We start from the raw sequence: 21,894 nt of genomic DNA on the forward strand, positions 1-21,894 counted from the left end.
TTACAATCCCTTTAATGCATTATTTTTATTAGATAAATACTTACCTAAACCCGATCTTGATCCACTGCTGTGCCCGAGAGTGGCTGAGCTGTACTCTCTCTCTCTTTCCCCACTGGCTCAGGGACAACAGTGGGGCCCGTTGGCCCCTGCTGCTGTCAATCACAGCCTGTGAGGTAAGAGCAGGGGGGGGGGGTATGCGGATCTGAGCCTCACTGTCTCTGTCTATCTATAGCCAAAGGCAAGATGGCTCGAGATGAAGCCCAGAGGTGTGCCACCATAGGAAGCAGTTTCCTTGGGTGGCACACCAAGAAGAGGAAGTGCCAGGAGCGCTGGCGGGCACACCGAAAAGAGGAGGATTGGGGCTGCTCCGTGCACAGAACAGGTATATATACATCACCTTTGTTATTAAAAAAAAATGCAGCCTTTACAATAATTTAAACACGCCCAAAAAATGCCCAAAAAAACGCCTGCGTCAAAAAAAAAAAAAACGCCCAGGTGTGTGGTTGCAGGCGTTTTTTTGGGGAATTTTTTGGGGGGTTTTGGAGGCAGGCATAACATCTGAACTTGTGTATAGGGGTATATACACACACACACTTATATGTATTTATACACAAACACACATATAGGTGTTATAGCAGAGAAGCCATATGCCTGTTAATTATTTCATTAGGGTAAGCATAGGTTTCTGCTACTTTCACACCTATATATTTGTATGTGTATATATACATACATGTGTGTGTGTATATATACCCCTACACAGAAGTTCAGATGTCATGCCTGACTCCAAACATGTCCTCAAAAAAGCCCAATAAAACGCCTGCAACAAAAATCCGGGTTTAAAAGTAGCGAAGCTACTAACCTGTTCTATATTAATTCTAATACAAACAAACTTTTTTTTTTCTGGTTCTGGACATGCTACAGAGCTGAAACTTCACACGTACACTTTTTAGACCCCCCCCCCCCCCCCCCAGACACTAAATCCAAAGAAATCTCATTTTTTTTTCAATAATTTTTTCAATAATTGGCTCTCCATCAAAAATTACAATTTTTAAGAACTTTTTTTGTGCGATTAATAGTCCCTGGGGCATGACCCAGAACCCTAGGTGTTTTTTGATTACCGAAGTTTGGGTCCCATTGATTTCAATGGGGTTCTGAAATCCGGACCGAACTTTCGGGAAGTTCGGGTGTTCTGGTGGAACCTAACTTTTGAAAAGTTTGATCATCCCTATTAAAGATATATCAGAAAGAGAGAGCTGGAGCGTTCAAATATTGTGAAATCAATAAAACACTTTATTAAAACTAGATTAAAAACATGAGCACCAGTAAACAGTGCTGTTTAGAAAAAAACACTTTGGGATTGCATAGGAATACTTCCTGGTCCATTTGGGTACGTGGTGTCGTCATGGTGCTTGGCTCTGCCCTACACGTTTTGTCATAATTTACATCCTCTGGAGCCCACACTCTATTTTTAGAGTCATGCTTCTGATAAGCCTTTTGTGGGTGAAGCATGTTGGTGAAAGTCCATTGGGAGTGGAAATCATTGAATGATTATTTTTGGATTTCTTCACATTTTGGGACATTTTTACTTTACTGAGGAGTTGTTTATATCTGCAAGTGTTTTGTATGATTTATTTAGACAATGCAAGTTATCTTATAATGTGCTAGCAGCATTTTTAGTGATCCCCAAGTGTGATTAAATATTATGTAGCATCCTCTAATGTGCAACTAGTGCTAGTGTAGGCAAATCTATGTTCGGACTCATAGTTAACTTGTGAGTCTAAACTGGGTCAGGGTTCATTGGAGGTCAGGCTGGATGACTCATATAGGCAGGTCTCTGCTGCTTTCCCCTAGTTCTAGACATTTGGAGAAATGTCTAGAAGCTAGAGGATGGAGGCCAGTAGGGTTGATCTGCATACTTAAGGTAGCTTTACCAATTCCCAGGCAGTGGGCCAGCCCTTAAATATGGATGAGTCATGCCAGCAGGGCTGTCAGGTGGAAGATGGAGTGCTGAGGAAAATGTTGGTGGCCTTGGAGGTGAGCCCCTTGTCTGAGGGGTGCTCTGCTGGAGTTTGGGCTGGCTTTGGAGGATCCTGACAGCAGTGAGGTCTGAAAGGAGTCTTGCCTAGCAAGCAGCAGGGAGCAAAGAGGACAATGTGATTACAGCAGTAAACCTAGGGATTCACAAGGGAAGAGTCTGGCGCATGTAGCAAGCCTTTTCAGAAGACAGTGTTATGCCTAATCTTTCTTTTCCCAGGGAGACCTTCAGAGGGCTGGAAAAGGAAGCAGCCAGGTGGGCTGATAGTTCCTGCAAATAGTAGAGCTGGGATCAGTGTCTACTGTGGAGTTGGTGATATGCAGCCTACAACACTTTGTGCTACTTTCTAAGGGACTGAAAGTTCCTAGTCCTTAACGGGCTTTGCATCTTTGATTATTAGAGACTGTCAGTATTTAGGAGGAGGACAGTTCTGAAGCGTGTACATAGGGAAGAAGTTGTCCCCTTTCCAAGTTATTACCCCTATTAAACAACAAAAACCAAGCTCAAAGTCTGTTCCTTGTGTCTGGAAGGAAGTGGAAAAGGCTTGTCCCTGGTTATGCAGGAGTAGGGAGACCAGTCATCTGCAGCCCCTTCTGCGGTAGTGTTACAATTATATTTTGCACTTTTTGTATATTGAATCCCAATTTTCATCAGTGACAAAGAGTTGGAAGGTGATGGAGAAATATGTCTTTGGTAGATCATGGAGCGCAGGGTCCCCTCATGGACTTTTGGTATGATGTCCATTTAGGTATACCTGCCATCTCCCTTAAGTAGGGAGGAGGCAGGTAGACCTAACTTGATCTCACAGTCTACTACTCTAATGGTAGGATATGGAAAAGCATTCTCAGATACATGATGGAGCAAAATGGAGTCTGTATAGATGAGTCTATGCATAGCTGTTGTAGCGTGTGTATTGTATGCGTGATGTATGTTGGGCAAATGTCATATGTCATGTCATCTGGTCTTTTTCTTTTTATATGGTACAGAACAAAGGATTATTAAAATTACCATAAGTTAAACCCAGAGGGAGTGACATGATCCCCATTGGCTGGGACATCTTATTCATTAACTGGTGATGTCATTGGGTGACACCTCTTGGTCAACAAGTATATTAAAATTAAATGATGATATCTCCATTTAAGAATATCATAAAACAACATAAAACGTATCCATGCTCTCATCTATTACATGTCCATTTAATATCCATTATGTATCTAAATGAGGAATGAATCTTGGTAACACCATTCTAATATTTAACATATCTTATCTAATATATATATATCTATACATATTGGAAATGACCCTTCAACCTAAGACCTCAATTAGTAGCAGTCATTCACCAGAGATGGCGGTATTGCATTGCTCTTAGCTTCAGTACACAGAATATAGCAGCATTATTTATCTTCAAATAAACTTTGCACCTTATATTGACAAAGAGCTTACAATCTCAGACTTCCTAGAGCCTAGCAAGGTCAAACAAAATTTTATGATGCTTTCTACAACTTACAATTTACAAATGTTTACTGAAGCCTCTCTTGACAGAGATGAGTCATCAAAATCAGTATAACTTTTCCTTTAGCAAGGATAAAACAATTATAATATATAACGGTTTTCTAAATATCTATGTATGTTAGTTATATATATATTTCATTGTTAATATTATGTTACATATAAGATTATAACATATCTGTAAATCTTATTTTTAAATGGGTTTAAGCATAGAAAATACTGACTAATGTTTTATGGCCCCACACACACAGATAAGATACCTTGGTATAGCTTCTTAGACTTTATCTTAAATATTTATTTATTACATTAGGTCAACACAGCATGTTTGGGGTAAACCTGTTTAAGAATTTCCTGAACAGGCACTTTTAAAGGAGATTTAACCTTTCAGTAACCTAACAAAAAATGGATGTCATTGCTTCATATTTCTATACAGAACAAAATATAACATTTCATTTCTATTTGTAAATTTAACCTCCCCAAATAAGCCAGACACCATGATAAGTGATGTGTGCTAGTTACTCTGCTAGAGATACAGCAACATCCATGGGTGTCCGCAGAACTTTTTTCAGGGGGGGGGGGGGGCATAATTTTAGGGTCACCCATGCTCCGCCCCTTTTTGATAATGTCATGAAGATGACATCAGTCACTATTTTATGCACTTTGGGAACCATTGCATACTGCACATATTTATTGCACGCTGGAAGCACTTTTGCACTTTTATAACACTGTAGCCACTTTAAAGATAATTCAATTCTCTCTATGGCTCCAAATACATGTTTTATTAAAGGGTAATAGCGCCTCACCATAACACACCACTTAATTTAAGCACATACTTAAATTGATGGCGAAATTACCAGACTTCAATTTTAGAGTGAAAGGGTAGGCGCTGTATTTCAAAATCTATACAGTCACTACGCGAGCCGCGACTCGCAAGTATTTATTTTTAAAAGGAGAAATGGCAGAATTTTTAAAGCATTTGTTAACCTAAAAAAAATAAATATATATTGATCCTGTTCCCTTAACCACTTCTGGACCGGAAGGATCTGCCCCCTTCCTGACCAGGCCCTATTTTGCGATTCGACACTGCGTTATTTTAACGAACAATTGCGCGGTCGTGCGACGCTGTACCCAAACTAAATTTACGTTCTTTTTTTCCCACAAATAGAGCTTTCTTTTGGTGGTATTTGATCACCTGTGCGATTTTTATTTTTTGCGCTATAAACAAAAAAGAGCGACAATTTTGAAAAAAAAAAAAACAAGAATATTTTTCACATTCTGCTATATAACATTCTCAACAAAAAAAAAATGTAAAAATCAATCTTTTTAACATTTTAGGCTAATTTGTTTTCTGCTACATATTTTTGGTAAAAAAATCGCAATAAGCGTATTTTGATTGATTTTCTAGTAATGGCAGCGATCTGTGATTTTTTGCAGGACTGCGACATTGCGGCGGACAGATCGGACCCCTAACTGACATTTGTGATACTTTTGGGTGGACCAGTGACATTACTACAGTAATCAGTGCTAAAAATATGCACTGTTACTGTAAGAATGACACTGGCAGGGAAGGGGTTAACAGTATAGGTGATCAAGGGGTTAAATGTGACCCTAGGGGAGTGATTCTAACTGTATGGGGGTTGGACTTGTGAAATGATCACAGAGACATGGGATCAGGGCCGATCCCAGGCGGGTGCCTGAGGTGCGGTGCACCCAGGCGCTTCAAACTGTTAAAAAGGGGGGGCGCCGGCCGAAGCTGCCATTGACTCAACTGTCTCCTCCGGATACTGTGCAGAGCCAAGCCAGTCAGACTACTAGTAAATCCTTCCTTTCCATTCCAATCCCCAGCACAGCGCTTACTTACCAGCTCGGAAGCGGCGCAGCCTCTGCTTTCTTTCTTCCTCCGGCTGTATTGTATCACTGGTTGCTAGAACCGCTTAGCGTCTAGCAACCAGTGACGTCGGACCTTTTTCCACGCCCACCTTATGTCATCATTAGGTTCCCTGCTGCTCTTTATGTGGCTCGGAGTCTCCGCCTTCTCTGTCCCTCAGACCGGAAGTACATGGAAGCTCCTCTGAGGTGTGTAGAGCGCAGCGTGTTCCATCTATGCAGGATTGGTAAAGCGGGTGGTGAAGGTATGTAATAGAATGTGGCTTCCACAGAGTCAACAGTTTACCTGTACATGGCGCGCTGACAGTGCTCAATGTTTCTTTCTGCTGTAAGTTGATTCATAGAGTGAAATCCGGAGGGAGATGACATGTGCAGGCTCTGCCAATCACATCACTGATCACTGTGTTCAATGGGCATGACATGTAAGTCTCAGAAAAAGCGCCTGACATTGTAACGTGGTTACAGGCATCAAGCTCTTGGGCGATAATTCATTATAATGGCCAGAATGCCATTTTATTCTGACCATTTAAGTGGATTAAAGCTCAAGTGCTATACGTACCTAGTGTAAATGTCAAGCTTTTTCTTTCTGCCAAAACTGGCAGTGATTTTTTTTTTTAATCTGCCACTAATAAACTCTAAAAACCTATGTGTGTATGGACACAGGCCAACATGCAGGAGCCTTTAGAGGCTCCTGCATGTGTATGTGCCATACATTTTAGTCTATGAATAGAGTGCAGCATTTCAGGGACATAAAAGGTACAGCACTGACTTCCCTCATATGGGCATGTAGGGTCATTTACTGATTTTGGTGGAGATGAGTTCTGAATTCAGACATATTATACAATAGAGTGCTGCATCTCACTGCAATTTATATAGAAGGCTTTGTTCAGGGGTCTGCAGTATGTAATGACCAGCACAACAATAATCCAATGAAGTAGTCTGCAGCATGTGATGGCGTCTGGTGTTTTTTTTTTTTCCTTCTGAATGCATGTAAATACACCAGCTCTATGGGAAATCTTGGTTAGCTTGACATGGCACTGCTACCGAACCATAAGTGACAGGGAAACCAAACTTGGGGAGCATGGTAAGGGGACCCTGGACTACGGCATGGTACATTACCTAGGCAAGCTGGCTGACCCCAAAATTGGATATGTGGTAGTTGTGGGTATTCCCCAAGTTTGGTGTCCCTGTCACTTGTGGTTCGGAAATAGTGTCGTGTCAAGCTGACCGAGATTTCCTATAGATGCCAATGTTAAAAACCAGGAGCCATGTCATGGCACTGGTAATCTGCATTTGGTGGGCACTGGTAATCTGCATTTGGTGGCACTGGTAGGCTGCATTTGGTGGACACTGGTAGGCTGCATTTGGTTGGCACTGGTAATCTGCATTTGGTGGGCACTGGTAGGCTGCATTTGGTGGGCTCTGGTAGACTGCAATTGGGGGGCACTGATGAGGATGCATTTGGTGGGCACTGATGAGGCTGCATTTGGTGGGCACTGATGAGGCTGCATTTGGTGGGCACTGGTAGGCTGCATTTCTTGGGCACTGGTAATCTGCATTTGGTGGACACTGATGAGGCTGCATTGATCACTTGTATAATATCCGCAGTCTCTGACCATCTCCTGTATCAAGTCTGCAGTCTCTGACCATCTCCTGTATCAAGTCTGCAGTCTCTGACCATCTCCTGTCTGGGGGCTCTGTCTAACAGACTCTCTAACAGATGCCCTCTCTGTGTCCATTAGAGAGACCCCCCTCCAGTTCCCATTAGAGTACTCTGCTTCTCTTACTGTAATTTGTTTGTTGTTAATAGATCGTGGGAGGGTCCCAGGGTAAGGAAGACTTCTTAGGGGAGCATCTCTGTGTTTGAGCCATTGCCATAGAAACATTTGTAAAGGGGAGGAGTTAGTAAGATGACCACGCCCATGTGGGGGCGCCAGAAAAATTTCTGCACCCAGGCGCCTGTGACCCTAGGATCGGCCCTGCATGGGATCCTATATAGCAGGATCACATGAGCTCTGTGATTATTGCAGGGAGAAGGATGGTCGGCTGTGTTTACAATAGCTGACCATCTTTCTCTCTCAGCGGGGAGCAATCGCCGGTGTCAGGCGGCAATCGGAGCCGCCTGACACCCGCAGCTGGAGGGTGCTGGAGGATCTATTAATGCTGGCTGCTGGGGGGATCTATTGTAGTTGGGAGGTATCTATTTATGCTGGGGGGAATGTCTTCTACTGTTGAGGGAGGGGTCTATTGTCGCTGGCTGCTGGAGGGTCTACTAATGCTGGGAGACGTATTATTGCTGGCTGGGATCAATTGTTCCTGGGGTGGATATATTGTTGCTGGGGTTATTTTGTTGAGGTAGGGACTATTGTTGCGAGGGGAATCTTTTATGGTTAGAAGGAACTATTTTTGCTGGGGGGAGTCTAATGTTGGTAGCTGCAGAGGATCTATTTTACTGCTTTTCTTATCATTAACAATTTCTATACAAATTACTTGGCACCACAAAAAGGACTTTGTTATATATCCTCTAAAACAGGTGGGCCTGAGAGTTGGGGGTAGGGGTGCAACCAAGGGACAGTGCCCAGAGGTGGGGTAGAGACAAACGGTGACTCAGAAATGAGGAGTACCTGCACCTGCACCTAGACTTGGAGATATATACAGTATATCCATAATATAGCCCTGTACATAATTTGTTTGAGACAAAAACGTTAAACACATGACAAAGAATACTCAGAGCACCATGGGTGATCTATAAAGAGAGCTCAGCAGATGCTCCTTGCTTTCATGTTCAGTTTGTTGCACTGAAAAAAGTGAGTTTCTACTCTGACTCATTTTGTCCACATTTTAGCTTACGGTAACTGAGCTCTGTACACAAATTCTTATTTTTTACAACAGAGGAATGATGAAGACTATGTAAAGCTCCACATTTCAAGTGGTGGGGCCTAGGTGCAAAGGTCCCCTACTGGAGCCCTCATATGTAAACAAAGCAATTTATTCAGGCTACTGCCATCCATTCAAGTCTGAAATACTAGTTTTGGTAGGACTGGACTTTTATTGGCTTCCTAACAGAATTTGCCCAAGAATGTGTGTGGTGAGCTATCGAAGGTATATTGGATTTTAATTCTAACTGCAGCAGAGATTGATCTAAACTGTGGAATATATAATTGATGCATACACACAAAAAATATAATAATACCATTAGCAAAATGTTTTGGATCCATCCTACCATAACTAGTTTTAGGGAATAAGGAATATTGTTTTTCACTGTGCCAGCTGAAGATTTTTTTCTCAAAAACAGACTACAAAAATGAATCAAAGTAACACAACAACAGCAAATAAAAGAATGAAAGTTAAAGCGGAATTCCAGTCCCCTAAACAATTTTTAGTTGAAGACGCCTGTAGCTTTGACAAATCAAGTACATGAAGATTGTCAAACAGTCATAATGCATTTCGTATTATTTTATTAAAAAATAAGCTTTTACTTACCTGATGTCAGAAGCAGGCAGGTTCCATTCTAGCTGTGGTCATCTGAAGCCCTCCCGCATTAATTTCCGGGATTTCTGTGCAGCTGGCTACCCAGCATGCACCCAGATTTCGCGCCTGCGCACTAATATCACAGTGCGGCTCTCCCTCCCGTGCAATTACGTAATGCATCAGCTGTTGCTGCGTCCACACCGCGTCCCAGTTCGCATGGTCCGTCCCAGTGCGCATGCGCACTCAGTCACTGATCGCGGCTGTATGTAAATTGATGCTTAAGTCCGCCTATTCGCGTAATTTCCGGCCTGCAAATAACGCAATATTTCGCCCCTAGGCGATTCGCAAGGAGTCATGGGATACATCACGGTGCTATCCCAGGGGCCCCCGCAAATCGCCGAATGATGTCATCGCTGAAGCGTCCGCCATTACAGCGGCGGACGAAAATAGAAAATAAAAAGGTATTTGCATTTAAAAAAAAAAAAAAAAATTACAACAATTGTGAAATGTATTACTAGAGTCTGAATGATCTAAACTTTAGGGACTTAAAAAAATGGGTGGAACTCCGCTTTAACCACTTGCCGTCTGCTCACTCGAGCACTACTGCGGCAAAGGGGCTCGATAACGTCTGACGACGTAGACCTACGTCGCCAGACATTCCCCTCTCTCGGCAGCGCACCGCACCGCCGGGGGCTTGCTCCCGCTGTATTCAGTCACAGCGGGAGTCGGGCCAGGGGAGGAGCGGCGGCGATCGTCGGGGAATTGAGTCTGGAAATCCGCCCGCTTGTGTAAACAGAGCGGGCGGATCTCCTAAGTGACAGGCAGGGTCAGATTGCAGGGTTCAGCATAGCTGAACATGCGATCTGTCCTTGTGTCACTCAGTCACCTCCCCCCACACATGTTAGTAAGCACCAGGCATACATTAACCCCTCCCTCTCCAATAAAATTAACCCCTTCCCTGCCAGTGTCATTTTTACAGTAACAGTGCATATTTATAGCACTGATTACTGTAGTAATGTCACTGGTACCCCCAAAAGTGTCAAAAATGTCAGAAAAAAGGGTCCGATCTGTCCGCCGCAATGTCGCAGTCCCGCAAAAAAAATCGCAGATCACCGCCATTACTCGTTAAAAAAAAAAACACCAAAAATGACAAAAATCTTTCCCTTAGTTAGTAAACGCAATAACTTTTGCGCAAACCAATCAAAATACGCTTATTGTGATTTTTTTTACCAAACATATGTAGCAGAAAACAAATTGGCCAAAAATTAAAAAAAAATAGATTTTTAAATTTTTTTGGGGGGAATTTCATATAAAAAAATGTGAAAAATATTGTTATTTTTGCAAAATTGTCGCTCTTTTTTTGATTATAGCGCATGATCAAAAAATCGCACAGGTGATCGAATACCACCAAAAGAAATCTCTGTTTGTGGGAAAAAAAGGACGTAAATTTAGTTTGGGTACGGCGTTGCACAACTGCGCAATTGTCAGTTAAACTCGCACAGTGCCAAATCGCAAAAAGTGGCCCAGACGTAAGACAGCAAAATCCTCCGGTGGTAAAGTGGTTAAGAATGAAAAGTTTTTATAATACATTTTACATTTTTAAATTTAAAAATGTTAAGAATGACAGTTAAGAAACGAAAGTTAGGAATAAAAAACTAAAGTGAAAAGTGGACTAAACATTGGCACAAAAAAGAAGGTGATGAGAAAACAGAAAACATGGGGTAAAGTAAATAAATTAGACATTCAGTAGATATAAATAAGAGAAAAAAAAATAAAGGAATATCAGTACAAAAAAAAAGACCAAAAAGATAAAAACAAAAAATAATAAAAATGAAAGTTAATAAATACAGAACTGTGCTTCAACCTTTGGAGATAATGGCACAGAGGTTCTAATGTATCATGTGGCGATACCTACCTTTGGATTGCATAAATTAATGATAAAGTAGACCTATTTAAATACTTTTTCCAAGGGAAATATTTTACCCTTTGTCCCTTTCATAACATAATGGATGCCCAAATTATTATCTTGTTAATACTAAGCACATAGCTACTGAATGATTATCCTAAGTCCTAAAATAAATAACCAGGTAAACAAAAAAATTACAAGTACAATTTGGATCTTAAAAGCGATTAATATTTATTTTACCTTATGTTGCATAAAAGAAAACATTATCCATCTTCGTCCCGGTAAATTTCTCTATTTTCAATGCAGTCATCTAGAAATGGAAAAAAAAATGAAATTGATAATGCCTTGTTTACTTTCAGAAAGAAAAAAAAAAGGGGAAAACTGCAGTACTCGCAAGGCAAAAGGTTACAAATGATTTGTCCTGCATTGATCAATTTGCTGGAGTTGTCTTTCCATTGTATTAATGGGCCTTCATTTTCTTTTATTTAGTTTTTTTTTTTTTTTTAATGCCGTCTCTTAAAAAGATCAATGGCTGGCTCTGCGAGAACCGTTGCACGAGCAAGCCTCATTTTCCCTTAAAATGTAAAAATACTTTATTTTTATTTGTAATAGAATGTCCTTTCTTTCTCTTCTTCTTACTTTCCGCCTCCCGCCGTGCCATTTTTCCTTGTCCCTTTGTTGCCATGTGTTTTAAAGGAAATTAATAGAAAAAAAAAAGAATGTCCAATTTTTTATTTTAAAATCCACCAACGCTACATCCAATAATGAATTTTCTTTCACCAATAAAACACCAGGAGGCCGAACAGTAGGGGGGTTCTTATGTCATTCTGCAAGCGCCATTGTTTGATTACAAATATTTATATGAACTTGCCATGCGTTGGGCTTTCTTCCTTTTTATAATGATTTTGCAACTTCTGCTTTCCTTCGACAAAGGAATTCTTGCAGAGTTGCTGAAAAGGTGAAAGAGAAAGGGCAAACCTTTTTATTTCCATTCTTCTGCAGAAGTTGTGGGGCTTTGACACATTTTAACGGATGGGGAGTGAAAATGAACACATCTCCAAAGTTGTTCAGTGTTTCATGTTTTTAAAGTGAAGCTTGGCCTTTTATAAACCTGTCTGGGGTTTTTTTTTTTTTGGAAAGTACTTCTTCAATCGGGGAAGTAAAGACCGTGACTATTCCCAAAACATGCAAAGGTCCAGCCATTCTGAAAATGAACACGCAGTACTACATAATGCCACTCCATAGGATCTCCAAATCAAATAGTCTCCATTAATATCATGCAGTGGAACACCTCTAAACTCATTTATGTAAGAGGCCTACTTATCATTTCCGATACTAGAGAGGTTCCATCTAAAAAGAAGAAATAGTAAAACAATACAACGCTTATCATCCTGAATTAAACATTTAGAATACTATTTTAAATGATTCATCTTTACTCTTTGCTTTTTTGTATATCTTTTCTATGCAAGGTTGACATTGACCTGCCCAAATGTGTAGTTAGAAGCTTATGCGATAATAGGTTGTGAGGTTGTTTTAGCCATGCAGAGAGCTGTAGATTGACTCTTGCTGTGGCTGCATAATACTTAAATAGTGAAAACTGGGATAACTTACTATGAATTGTTTTGTCGTAATCAGTTGGGGTTAGTTCATGCTATTGTATTGATTCCGTTTTACAAAGCGGCCTAGATGTTCTGATTGTGTACCTGCTGCTTGTAATAAAAAAAAATCACAGTAACCTGAAGACCACTGATACCTATTGTCACCATACTGTGTTCACTTTTACTTTGTATCTCGCCTCCCTTTGCATGCTGTGCTGAATACAATGCGTCATTTTCCTCTTTTGAGCAATAGATAGTCACTACTCACAGTAGAACCCATCGGAAATGAGAGTCCTTGTATCCAAAAGGGCCACATTTTGCAACTCAGGAATAATGAACCCCCTTTATGCAGCAAAGAACTCAAGGGACTAGCACAAAATTCTTGGGTACTGTGTTTGTTATTCTTCTTTTTATACAGGATTTATATAGTACCAACAGTTTGTGCAGAGTTTTACAATATAAAGGGAGACAATACAGTTACAATATAATAAAATACAAGGGTTAAAGTGGTTCTATGCATTCAAATAAAAAAATGTCTGTGTCCCCCCCCCCCCATAGCCACCCTAATGCTTACCTGAGCCCCATTTCAATCCAGTGATGTTGCACAAGAGTCTAGGCCCCATGTGTCAAGCACAAGGCTCCGGGCCCGAATCCGGCCCTCCAGGCCATTTCATGTGGCCCTTGCACCTCTCCTCCAGACCCTGTGCTTTCTGCTTTCCAGCACTGCCTCTAGCTTCTTCCCAGCAACAGCACAAGGTAAGGGTGGTGCACTGTAATGTAAAGAAGGGTGAGGGACTCAACTTCTGATGGTGGAGAGGCTCCTGACATCTTATGGAAGGGTAGGGGATGCTCTGGACATCTAGTTTTACAGATACAACCTGCCCTTTTGAGGGCAATCATATTGCTGGTGCAGCCCTTGACTAAATTGAGTTTGACACCCCTGGTCTAGGCTGACCGGGGACTCGCACTCTCGCCATTGGAACCCGCTGGTGTTAACCAAAGTCAGTGAGCCAATGAGCAGAGAGAAGGGGTGGGGCCAAGCTGTGGCTGCATGTCTGAATGAACACACGAAGCAGTGGCTCGGCTCAGGTGCCCCCATAGCTTCTTGCTGTGGGGGCATTTAGCAGGAGGGAGGGGCAAAGAGTGCCGGTGAGGGACCATCTGGCATTGTTGGTAGATACATACAATAGTTGTTGCTAGTAGATTGATAGGAATTTAACTTGGAGACTGTAGACAGAACAACTAGTAATGCTATGTAATTAGATTGGTCACAATGTCAGGCTTCTACTCAGATTTTATGTAATTTTTTGGGGCCATTTTTTCCTATATATATATATATATTAAAGTGGTTCTAAAGCCTAAATATTTTTTACCTCAATGTATTCCTTGAATTAAGGTGAAAACTGTTTAGGTATCAGTTTCCCCCCTAACCCCCCCCCCCTTTGACTTACCTGAGTCCTCATTTGCTCCAGCCCTGTGCACATCTGCAGCTCTTCTCTCCCCTCACTTCCAGGTCACACTGACTTTGCTGGGACAACGGGAGCCATTGGCTCCTCCTGCTGTCAATCAAATCCAATGACGAGGGAGTGGGGGGGCGGGGCCGAGTCTGGCTGTCTGTGTCAATGGACACAGCAGCGGATCCTGGGAGTGACCCCATGGGAAATGGCTCCCCTTGGGGACACTGGACATAGACAAGGAGCCAGGAGTGCCGTCGGAGAACCTGAGAAGAGGAGGTTTAGGGATCAGGTAAGTATAGAGATGTTTGTTATTGAAAAAAAAAATACCTTTAAAACCCATTTAACCACTTCCTGCCCGCCCACCGTCAAATGACAGCGAATCGGTGCGGCTCTCGGTATAGGACGACGTCATATGACGTTCCCCCCCCCCCCAAATGCCTGCAGTACGGCAGTCGCACGGCAATCGCGGTCGTACTGTGTTCCTAGGACACTACATGACCCTGATCTCAGTAAATAGCTCTTTACCCATGTGTTTGGCTGTGTCCAATCACAGCCGGTCACATGTACAGTAAATGTGGAAGTGCCGTTTATGGGCTCTCCTCGCCTCACACTGACAGAGTGTGTGTCAAGAAGAGCCGATCTGCGGCATCTCCTCACAGGGGAGACCAGTACAGGTAATCAGGGCGCTAATCATCAGTGCCCTGATTACAGTAAAGCCCCAGAAGTGCCCATCATTGACACCAATAAGTGCACATCGGTAATACCATTTAGTGCAAATCAGTGACACCAATCAGTGCCTATTAGTGACACCAATAAGTGCCCATCAGTGACCCCACTCAGTGCCCATCAGTACCCATCTGTGCTGCCCATCAGTGCCTCCTATTAGTGCCCATCAGTGCCCTGCCTATCAGTGCCCATCAGTGCCACCTATCAGTGCCCATCAGTGCAGCATATTAGTGCCTCCTCATCAGTGCCACCTAATCAGTGCCCTTGAGTGCTGCCTCATCAGTGCTCATAAGTGCCAGCTCATCAGTGCCCATGAGTGCCGCCTCATCAGCGCACATCAGTGAAGGAGAAAAATTACTTATTTACAAAATTTACTGACAGAAACTAAGAAAAACGTTTTTTTTTTTTTCAAAATTTACGGTCTTTTTCTTTTTATTTTTTGTAAAAAATAAAAAACCCATCTTTGAATAAATACGACCTAAAGAAATCTCTGTTTGTGTGAAAAAAAATTATCAAAATTTAATTTGGGTACAGTGTTGCATGACCCTACAATTCTCATTCAAAGTGTGACAGCCCTGAAAGCTGAAAATTGGCCTGGGCAGGAGGGGGGTGAAAGTGCCTAGTAGGCAAGTGGTTAATCTGTACCATAGGCCATGGGCGTCCACAGAAATATTTTCAGGGGGGGCATAATGTTAAGGTCACCCATGCTCCGCCCCCTTTCACCCCCATAGTTCCCCCTTTAGAGCAGGTCAGGCCAGGGTCCCCCATAGATCCCCTTCAGAGCAGGCCATGGTCCCTATAGATCCCCCTTTAGAGCAGGCCAGGGTCCCCATAGATCCCTCTTTAGTCTTACCTTTTCACCTATATTCCACGTGCTACCAGGTTTTCCTGCACCCATAGGTACTCCAGGCACTCTCTGCAAAGAATATATAGCCTTTATGACCCCCTTTAGAGCAGACGAGGATCCCCATAGATCCCCATAGATCCCCTTTAGGGCAGGCAAGGGTCCCAAGATATACCCCTTTAGAGCAGGTCAGGCCAGGGTCCCCATAGATCTCCTTTAGAGCAGGGTCCCCATAGATCCACCTTTAGAGCAGGCCAGGCCAGGGTCCCCCATAGATCTCCTTTAGAGCAGGGTCCCCATAGATCCACCTTTAGAGCAGGCCAGGCCAGTGTCCCCCATAGATCCCCATTTAGAGCAGGCCAAGAAATTTCCAGAGGGGGGCACTTGTCCCTCTTGGCCCCCCTTCCCTTGCGGACGCCCATGACAGAGGCAAACCTAATTCCCTGATAAACTATTTAAAGGGACATTAAACGTGGAGTTAGCAAACATCCCAAGTCTCTTGCGACTTGCGGGAGTCTCCCGCCTTTGGCTGCCGCAGGAGACTTTGACTTAGGATGTCTGCCGAAGGGGAGACCGACAGCGATGGACCTGAACGTTGCAGCCAGAGGATGACGTCACCGCTGTGAGCCGACCGACACTCTGATGGTATGGGATGGCTTTGTCCAAGCATCACACAGTGCCTTCAGTAGCCAAGTGCGGCCCCCCCATACCATTGGATTGTCGGTCGGCTCACATCGGTGACGTCATCCTCCAGCTGCAGCGCTCGGCTCCATCGCTGTCGGTCTCCCCTCCGCCTCTTTGCCTGGACAGAGCCCTTCGTGTGTCTACAAGCGGACCGCTGGAAGTCCCCCACGGTATGTTACACAGTCCACTGGGGTTAGCATTACAAAGAACAGGTTGTCCTTTTTCCCCCAGCACTCCCAGCCTTTTTGTGGCAGCTGCAGGATTGGCTCCTATTCGGCTCCATCCACTGACCAGAACACTCGGCTTGTCTTAAAGGGTCAGTGAGGCAGAAAGCACATGACAGTATTATTATTTTAACTGTTTTCCTTGTTCATCCTAATAAACTGTACATTTTTTTACTTTATTTGGCGCGGAGTGCCACCTCCCTGAAATTATTTTTTGCAGGTTGAGATGTCTGAGTTATGCCTCGTACACACGCATCGATAGTCGGCCGTGAATTTTCGGCCAACGTCCGATCGGCCGATTTTCGGCTTGTTAGTATGATGCTTTCGACAACCAACTGCGACTTTTCGGCCGAACAAAATCTGGTGTGCAGGCTATAAAATTTTTTGTTGGCCGTCAACAGAACGGCCGATTTTCCGTCAGTCAGTACAGATTTCGGCAGACAAAAATCTGATGAGCAAGACTGGGCATGCTCAGAGAAGAAAAAACACACAGAAAGTAAAGCCCCGTACACACGTAGCGATTGCGATTGTCGGCCGTAAATATTCGGCCGCCGAACGATCGGCTGATTGTCGCCTTGTTAGTATGATGCTTCCGACAACCGACTGCGACTTTTCGGCCGAACAGAATCTAGTGTGCAGGCTATAAAATATTTGTTGGCCGTCACCAGAACGGCCGATTGTTTGCCAGTCAGTACAGATTTCGGCCGACTAACAGCAGATGAGCATGACTGGGCATGCTCAGAGAAGAAAAAACACACGGAAAGTTAACCATCACATGACATCACTTCTGCAGTCGGCTTTTGTTGGCCGACAAAATTCGTGTGCAGTCTTTAGCACTTTTCAAAGGACAGCACCGGACAAAAGACGGCCGATCGTTCGGCCAACATTCGGTACGTGTGTACGGGGCTTAAACCAGAACATGACAGCACTTCTGAAGTTGGTTTTTGTTGGCCGAGAAAATTTGTGTGCAGTCTAGAGCACATTTCAACCAACACAACAACACTGGACAAAAGACGGCCGATGGGTCGGCCGATAATCGTTGCGTGTGTACGAGGTATAAGGCTTTTAAAAAGAATTACCAGCAAATATAAATCAGGGTGGCAGAAGGGGATTGCGTGAGCTAGCAACATCAGCGTCCATAAACTTTTTTCAGGAAAGAAAGCCGTGGACAATTCTTTTAGGCTTACATATTAGAACTGTAAGGGAATTGGATGGCACACTTTACAGGTACTTTGTATGCATGATTATGGGCAGACTGAACTTCCAAACACATCCTGTTCTCTTCTTTAGTCTGTGCTGGTGACAAGCCATTCAAGTCCTCATCTGCATATCCCTCGGAGCCTGCAACAGACTGCAGATTGAGTCTCGGTGCTCCGGAAGCTGACACAGCTCTGGCAAACAAGGGAGAACTGTCAAACCAGCAGTCCATTAGAGGAGGAACAAGAAGAAAAAAGAAGAACTGCAGACTATAGGGTTTAAGGATGTAAAAGAAATAGCTACGTCTATAAAGGAGGACATATATATATTTCCCTGCAGGCCAAGCTCTAGTCTAGGTATTATTGCCCATGCTATAGCAGTTGGCAGTACAGGTTAAAAAACACAAAAATGCTTATAGAAAATACAGAAAATAAAGAAAACTCCAGAGACTTGTAGAGGCCCAATTAACTAGCATGCACAACTACATGTGTCATACTCAGTGCTACTTAGGTGCCCTGTCTTGTGAACCAATAAATGCATGAAAAAGAGAAAAAAGGTATTGCAGGGGAAAAAAAAAAAAAGACATTTATTAGTAACTGGTGATTTCAATATTAGTTCTGCCTATCAAATCGCTTATATTTATGATATCGCTATCAATACACCATAATAATTTGTGAAAAAACAATGCTATACTTGAATATTAATGTCACTTTTCCAACAAACAATATACAGAGATTGCAGAGGAAACCACGGAATGATCTAACCTAACTTTTCACAGCCTGTTCTAATATTCCCAACCAGAGGCGTAACTAGAGCCATCAGGGCCCCGATGCAAGAAAACATGAAGGGCCCCCCCAGATCCCTGGCCGGGGCCCTTCCCTTCAAGCCCAGGGCTCTTCCCACTAATCCTGGGGCTCTTTACTCTCGTTGCATGGCCTTTTATTACGGTCCCGCAGCAGGATCCTTTCACAAGTTCTGCAGTGGGCTCCCTTCCTGCAATCTTGGGGCCTCCCCACAGTGGTGCAATGCCAGGGCCCGGTCGCAAGTGTGACTTTTGCAATCCTGGAAGTTCACCCACTGGTTTGCTACTGGGCCCCCTGGAGCATGGGGCCCGGTAGCAATCGCAACCCCTGCAACCCCTGTAGTTACGCCCCTGTTCCCAACACACTGCCAGGACTTCACTTGACAAACCTGTCAAAGCATTTTAAATACTAATGCCAATGGGATTGTAATGTAATTCCCATAAAAACATAATGCATTGCAGGTAAAAATATACAGTAAAGAGTAAATAGCAACTGTTCAAACCACTATGTTAACTTTTCTGTAAAAGGAATGCACCCTTAAAGAAGATGAATTTTTATTTTCTCATGCAGTGGGGCTGTGCCTGTACTGCATGGGTTAACTGCTCATTTTTATTTAGGGCATAGGTGTGCACAGCGGTACCTGGGCACATCTTAATCACGCCATGCTGCGCAGATTCCCCCTGCTGCTTGGGCTGCAGAGAAAGGGACTGGGGAATCTTTATCCTCAGTTCTTTCTCTGTCTCAAAAGTGAGACATCAGGGGACTGTTTAGACCCCTGATATTGCACCAGAGCCCCCCAATGGGGCTCCTAAAAAATTGTAAAAAATTGTAAAAAAATAAAAATAATAACACCTTGTCAAAAATAATAAAATTGTGAAAAAAGTAATAATAGAAAAATGATAAAAAGAAACTACTTACACTGTCCACTGCTCTACTGATACCAACCTACTGACACTGTTGACTGCTCTACTGCTATATATATATATATATATATATATATATATATATATATATATATATATATATATATATATATATATATATATATACAGTGGGTACGGAAAGTATTCAGACCCCCTTAAATTTTTCACTCTTTGTTATATCGCAGGCATTTGCTAAAATCATTTAAGTTCATTCTTCTTCCTCATGAATGTACACATAGCACCCCATACTGACAGAAAAACACAGAATTGTTGACATTGTTGCAGATTTATTAAAAAAGAAAAACTGAAATATCACATGGTCCTAAGTATTCAGACCCTTTGCTCAGTATTTAGTAGAAGTCCCCTTTTGATCTAATACAGCCAGGAGTCTTTTTGGGAAAGATGCAACAAGTCTTTCACACCTGGATTTGGGGATCCTCTGCCATTCCTCCTTGCAGATCCTCTCCAGTTCTGTCAGGTTGGATGGTAAACGTTGGTGGACAGCCATTTTTAGGTCTCTCCAGAGATGCTCAATTGGGTTTAAGTCAGGGCTCTGGCTGGGCCATTCAAGAACAGTCACGGAGTTGTTGTGAAGCCACTCCTTCGTTATTTTAGCTGTGTGCTTAGGGTCATTGTCTTGTTGGAAGGTAAACCTTCGGCCCAGTCTGAGGTCCAGAGCACTCTGGAGAAGGTTTTTGTCCAGGATATCCCTGTACTTGGCCACATTCATCTTTCCCTCGATTGCAACCAGTCGTCCTGTCCCTGCAGCTGAAAAACACCCCCACAGCATGATGCTGCCACCACCATGCTTCACTGTTGGGACTGTATTGGACAGGTGATGAGCAGTGCCTGGTTTTCTCCACACATACCGCTTAGAATTAAGGCCAAAAAGTTCTATTTTGGTCTCATCAGACCAGAGAATCTTATTTCTCACCATCTTGGAGTCCTTCAGGTGTTTTTTAGCAAACTCCATGCAGGCTTTCATGTGTCTTACACTGAGGAGAGGCTTCCGTCGGGCCACTCTGCCATAAAGCCCTGACTGGTGGAGGGCTGCAGTGATGGTTGACTTTCTACAACTTTCTCCCATCTCCTGACTGCATCTCTGGAGCTCAGCCACAGTGATCTTTGGGTTCTTCTTTACCTCTCTCACCAAGGCTCTTCTCCCACGATAGCTCAGTTTGGCCGGACGGCCAGCTCTAGGAAGGGTTCTGGTCGTCCCAAACGTCTTCCATTTGAGGATTATGGAGGCCACTGTGCTCTTAGGAAGCTTAAGTGCAGCAGAAATCTTTTTGTAACCTTGGCCAGATCTGTGCCTTGCCACAATTTTGTCTCTGAGCTCTTCAGGCAGTTCCTTTGACCTCATGATTCTCATTTGCTCTGACATGCATTGTGATCTGGAAGGTCTTATATAGACAGGTGTGTGGCTTTCCTAATCAAGTCCAATCAGTATAATAGAACACAGCTGGACTCAAATGAAGGTGTAGAACCATCTCAAGGATGATCAGAAGAAATGGAAAGCACCTGAGTTAAATATATGAGTGTCACAGCAAAGGGTCTGAATACTTAGGACCATGTGATATTTCAGTTTTTCTTTTTTTAATAAATCTGCAACAATGTCAACAATTCTGTGTTTTTCTGTCAGTATGGGGTGCTATGTGTACATTCATGAGGAAGAAGAATGAACTTAAATGAATTTAGCAAATGGCTGCAATATAACAAAGAGTTAAAAATTTAAGTGGGTCTGAATACTTTCCGTACCCACTGTATATATATAGATAGATATAGATATATCTATCTATCTATCTATCTATCTATCTATCTATCTATATCTATCTATATATATATATATATATCTATCTATATATATATATATATAGATATATATATATATATATATATATATATATATATATATATCTATATATATCTATATATATATATGAGGTGCACACCCTAATGCAATAGGCTGCACACATCTATGGTCTAGGGCAGTGGTCTCCAAACTGCGGCCCAGGGGCCAGATGTGGCCCTTTGCTTGCCTGTATCCAGCTCTTGGGGTACTATTCCATCCACTAACACCAACAATGAGGCATAAGCCCTGTCGCTGACACCAACAATGGAGCATTTTTCCTCCCACTGACACCATCAAAAGGGAACCATACCTTCCACTGATACCAAGGATGGGGCACAACTCCCTCCATTGTCACCAACCATGGGGCACTATTCCTTCCAATGACACCAATGATGGGCCTCTATTTCTCCCACTGACACCAACAATGGGGTACTATTCCTCCCACTGACACCAACAATAGGGCACTATTCCTCCCACTGACACCAACAATAGGGCACTATTTCTCCCACTGACACCAACAATGGGGCACTATTCCTCCCACTGACACCAACAATGGGGCACTGTTCCTCCCACTCAGTGGCGGAGCCAGAGGGCTAGCTGGGGTGTCAATTGCCACCCCAGACAAAATCTTTGCCACCCCTGTTGCCACCCTGCTCAGGGCAGGAGGGGTTTGACCGGGAACTCGGGGCTACATATCAACACTTTAACAGGCAGCACACTAGCACAGCAAGTGATAAATGGTCGATTCGGCGGGGGAGGGGGCCAGCTGCAATGTGAT

This window comes from Pelophylax lessonae (genome assembly GCF_965119305.1).
Source record: "Pelophylax lessonae genome assembly, chromosome: 4".
In the NCBI taxonomy this organism is placed as follows: Eukaryota; Metazoa; Chordata; class Amphibia; order Anura; family Ranidae; genus Pelophylax; species Pelophylax lessonae.